This window comes from Pygoscelis adeliae, unplaced genomic scaffold (genome assembly GCF_000699105.1).
Source record: "Pygoscelis adeliae isolate BGI_AS28 unplaced genomic scaffold, ASM69910v1 Scaffold154, whole genome shotgun sequence".
In the NCBI taxonomy this organism is placed as follows: Eukaryota; Metazoa; Chordata; class Aves; order Sphenisciformes; family Spheniscidae; genus Pygoscelis; species Pygoscelis adeliae.
Genome location: NW_008825113.1, coordinates 4,754,493 through 4,760,088, shown reverse-complemented (window position 1 = coordinate 4,760,088; position 5,596 = coordinate 4,754,493).

The window sequence follows — 5,596 nt, the reverse complement described above, 5'->3', positions numbered from 1 at the left end:
AGGGGTCAGGTAGAGATGACAGTGGGGGGTTTTCGTTTGGCTTTGGGGGTTTTTTAGACTTCTTGGCCTAGCTTGGTATAGTTGATGCAGCCTTCTTCTTTATTTATTTATTTAGGAAGTGCTAGCAAAAATCACATTGCTGCTTCGTGGCATCACAGGGAATGATACTATGCAGTTCCGCACCTGTCCTGAGGCTCTGCTTGATGAGAATTCACAGGTCTGAAGTGATCCCCCCACCCTGTACATTTAATGTGCAGCTAAGGCAGCTGAAGAGGTGAGTTAAAAAAAAAAAGCACAGGCTGTGCTACCTTAAGCTTACTTACAACACCTAGCTTTGATGTTCTTCTAATCCAACTCTGATATTTAGAATGAGCAATTTGGTTGGAGCCTAAGTAAGGCTGGGGCTTGGATAAATGCCAGCTTGCTGATCCTCTGTCTGATGAAGACTGAGGAAAACAACTGGAAGATTTGGCAGAAATTATATCAGCATCCCTGATTGAGAGTGTGCACCTGCCACTTGCTGTTCAGGTCTATAACTCAGGTCTTTCTAAAATTACATCTGCTCCTTTTGCATGTTTAGTTAGAAACTGTTGACAAGATTGTGTTTTATCACCTGTGCAACCATTTTTTTTTTTGAATGTGGGACAGCAGGGCTCAACATGAGACTGGAACTTCAGCTGGCCTGGATGTGAGGAGAGACCCTGGCATAACCTGTCACATGCTCAGACACATTTAACTAGACTCAGATGGTCTAAGGAGCGGGACAAAGACGACAGTCTTGAGCATGAGCATGAACATGGTTGCTGAAAATATGCCCGTTTGGGGATGGGAAGGGGCCTTGTTCACCTACTGAATTAGCTTTTTTTCCAGCTGACTACAGGTTTCAGATGTTCCTATCCCTCTGAAGTGGACTTGAATCCAAGAATTATGGCATATATCTTTGTGAGAAAGGATCCTGGGGAATAACTGTAAGTAGACAACTAAAATGTGTCGTAATACATACAGACGTTGGGAGGAGTTAGCTGGGTACGGACTATCCTTCCTTCTCTATTGTCTTCTTTCTTCCCTTCCTCCCCGCTCCTCACATTTCATTCTTTTAACGTGTGTAGATTTAGAACCAGGAATACCTGACATAACAGTACTGTGTGTTGTTCATCCAGCCTGAAGAGAGGTTGAAGTAATTTTAGGTGATTACAGAGGGCAAAACTGATCCCCAGTTACCTTTGGTAAGGTATTAAAATAGCTTTCGCATGAAGATAAGATCTTTCATAAGATCATTCATAATGTTATCTTTTAGAACTATCTCCATAACAATATATATAGTATTAGAGAGAGATATATATAGTTGTACTTGCATTTGTAATGACTTGGATACTTTCAGAAAAAAGAAAGTGCTAGGCAGACGACAGAAGGACTTGAGAACAAACTATGAGAAGGTTTTCATGAATTAGAAATTGACAATTATGTTTAGCAAATCACAGAGAATGGAAGACTATATATTCTCAGGTTATTATATATATGTTGCTCTATATTTTTGTGCAAAAAAAAAAATTCAGTGGCTGAGTGTCACTGTAGGACTAGATATGCCTACAGTCACCTCCTGTCTTTTCTTGCCCCAGAGCATGCATGAAGATGCTCATGTCTTGAAGGTGCTGGAGACATGAAAACCCTGACCTGCTCCCCAGCACGTGCTAGTCTGCTGCACTTCTGCCAACAGAAGTATGGAAATGGAGTAAAGGAAGTGTCCTTCCTCTTGCCCCCATTTGTCACCCCCTACTTGACTACTGAGAGCGCTAGCTTTGAAAGTGGGAGATCCATGTTCCAGTGCATCCCGGCTTGCTTTGGAGAAGGACTCCAACTCCTTTGCCTCAGAGAAGATGAGGTTACTATGGCATTGCATGACATCTTTTAAGTTGCCCTTGGTCTTGCTATGTGAAGAAAGTACGGAAAAGTACTACTTTGGAAAAAAATAGGAGCAGGGTGCAAGTCTCCTAGGCAAGTGAACTACCACAAAGGAGATAGGGTAACTAAGGTCAACCTTTTCTTTAGTATTTGTCAGAGAATAATTTGAACCCAGCTGTCTCTCTGTTGGGTGCAGAAGTCAATTGTCTCCTCTTCTGCTTCTCCTGAGAGAGGACTGAAGTGGTGTCAGCACTCAGCCAATAAGCACCTCTGGGCCACTGCCCAGTGAATGTTAGGGCACCTCTCTTTTAGGTGGCATGTTTCCCATCAGTTGACGTGTCTCTCCACTTATTTTCCTTGAATCTCATTCTGTGGTACCTAACTCTTCTATATGAAGTACCAGGGTACTGGATACTACATAAAGTTGTGAGTTCCAATATGTATGAGCCCACTTAAAATCTGGCTTTTGCAATACTGACTATTTCAATACCTGAATCCCTTAGTGGATTAGCCCTTGGCTTCCCCACGCTTCAGTTCTTCTTCTTTGGTATAGGAATAACAACACACTCCAAACTCACAGGGATGCTGTGGAAGATAAATGCACGAAAGGTTGTCAAGAGTTGAGACATAGTTCTGAGAAGGTAATAGAAGTAGCTAAGGTAAGCCATGAGGAAGAGTCTGGATCACATCTCTTCATAACAAAGGTATGACTATTGTCTATCCACCAAAGCACTGCCTGTGCAACCGGATTCCACATATTCAGATGTTACTCGATCATGAGGTTTTCAAGAATGTTTATTGCAGGGTCAGACTGTGCATCAGCAATGACCACTGGGAAGTCTCTCCCAAGAAAAATGGCGGGCATGAAGACAGTGAGAACTTGGAAGGATCCTCTTCTCATTAAAAAAAACCCCAAACCTGTGCCAAATCATCATGTTTTAGCATTAAGATACATTCCTAGACATTCACTACTTGTCTGCATGAAAGCATTTGCAGTAGAACTTCCAAGTTATACAATTAGGAAACCAACAGCAAAAGTATTTAATATAAGAAAAAACAATGCAATCATCTGACAAGTTTTTTTTTCCCTTTGCTGGTTTAACAAGCCATTTTGGTCTTTTCAAATCAAGAGGAGAATATTTGTCACACAACTGACCATTATTTCTTTTTGAAGAAAGTGTATGAAAAATACCAAGGAAAATGTTTCTGGATACAAGATTCCTGCTATCCATCCTATAATAAAGAAAATGGTATTGTTCTATGGAAGGCTTGCTGATACTTTTGTTTATTTAATTTATGTAAGAAGCAAGAGAAAGCCAAGACCATGTTTAGAATCTTACAAATAGTTAATTCAGTGTTTTTACTGTTTACCTTAATTTGAAAATTGATGACTTTCCTTTTCCTTTTCTTCTTTTTTTTCTAAGAGTTCTTTAGCAGGTATTATGAGGCGTTAAATTTGCTTGCAAGGCTACTAATATATTGTCAGAGGAAGACTCGACTCAGGGAATTCCACTTAATTTAATTTATTGCCAGTGAAAATAAACTTTTAATTACTGATTTGGGTATTGAGAAACAAAGAAGACAATCAATTAAACAAACACTTAGGGAATCACCTTTCCTCCCCTTCCCAAGGCTCAAGTTCAGTCCAGACACCTCTCCTCCCCCTTCCTAGTCTCCCTTCCCCTCATTTTGCTGCAGGTTACACTCAGTCCCTTCAGTGATGCAATGGGCAGTGCAGGAGGCTGGGGTCAGTGTGTAGCGGGTTTTTTTGCCACTCCTTGTTTCTTACTCTTTTCTTTCATGGCTCCTTCCTTCTTACTCATTTCCTCTGCTCTGGCATGAATTCCTCCATGGGCTGCAGTCCCCTCCGGAGTGTCCCTGGCCTGCTGTGTCCACTGGCCACAGCCTCCTCAGAGGCATACCTCCTCTTGTGTCTTCTTTTGTGCATCCTGCATCTCCTTTTTTGTGTGTCCTGCCCCAGCTGTTACCACCTTTTCTTAAACCTGCCTGAAGAGACGGAACCGTAAGCTGCTCTGACTGGCTGTAGTATTGGTGCACCATGGGTCAGTGCTGTCCATTTCCGAGCTGGCTGGACCCAGCTGTCACCAGCACGGGGCACTCCCTGGTCCCTTCCCATACAGGGCACCCTGCAGCCCCCTGCTACCCAAGTCCTGCCAGATATGCCCATGACGTGTAGAGAGTATATATAAATCATTTAGCTATGTCTCTAAATATCTTGTTGAGAGGCTAATCATATTGACACCAAGACCATATCCATCTTTTCAGTTGTCTCTAATTTCCCTCCCCTTTCTCTGTCACTGCCAACAACATTTCCATCCTTACAGCTACTCCAAGCCATACTTTGGAGTTTGCTTTTGACAACTCTCTCCCGCGCACCTCACATCACCTCACAAAAGCTTATGCCTTTTTCTCAGCATAAGCGTAATCTGCTATTTTTTTTCCCCCATAACCACATCACATGTCCTGTTCTCCACTGCAGATTTTTCTATCACTGCAAGAGCTTACTCTCTGGCCATCCAAGTATACATGTACTGACCTGTCTCCTTGCAAAATATATCACAGAAGATAACCAAAACTTAAACCAATAACTAATTTCATACTTTAAAAGCTTTGGGAACTTCGCATCTACTACCTTGTCTTATTCATTGTTTCAAGTACTACATCTTCCGTCTTTTTTTTGTTGTTGCTGTTGCTTTATTGCGGAGTTTTATGCCGTTATCACAGTCTCTTGTTCAGCACAAAATGCAACCACTTCAGGTTTTCTTGCATACAGCTGCTTCTGCATATCATGATGCTCCCAAGACCTATCCCCATTTTACCTTTGAGGCCACCTTAAAGGCCTGTTTCTGCTTTGCTGCCAGTGTGACTACAGTACCCTTCTAGGGAAAATAATTTTTAATATCCCTTTACCTTAACCTGCCGCTCAGCTGTGAGAGCACCGAAAGAGAAGACGTTTCACTTTTCCCCTGCAGAGAATAAGCTAAAGGTCTGCAGGATCCGGGTCTAGGATCTGTGGTCTGGATCTCAAGCCAAACTAGTGCTGTCACCTGTCTAGGAGAAAAGATTACATTCTGGAGAGCTCTAACACTCTCTCGTTGACTCATGTGTAAGTGGGAAATCAAGCTATTCCATTCGCTGAAAGATTTACAACTCAGCAAGGATATTGCAAGTAAGAAAGGTCAATAGTCAGGACACTTCCTTTAAAAATACAATTTTGTATGACCGACCAAACGTCCTTAAAAAGAAGTAAACGCTGTCCTGCGTATAATCCAATCTAATACTTTTTCCCGCTGGTCCCTCCAGAGTGCTATCTAGAATGCGGTGATCACGATGAAGTATGCACTTTCCGTGCACATACAGTTGGCACTACTAATACCGTTATATATTACAGTAAACCAGGTTACAATTATTTGTCCTTTTGGTCTTGCTTTCTCTCCCACTGTGGAGACTTGGTGGTGCTTTAAGACCGCAGAGGGCTGGGGTTAACGCTCCCCTCCGCCGCGCCGGGAGGCAGGGGAGGTTAGCAGCGGGATCAATGTGATTAGAGCTGCGGGAGAGGGAAGATGTGCCCGCCCGCCCGCCCGCCCGCCGCCGGGCCGAAGGGAGGTGCGTGAGGAGCCGGCTCGCCGCGGCCCCGGGCTGGCCCCGGGCGGGGGGGGGGCCGCGGCTGCGC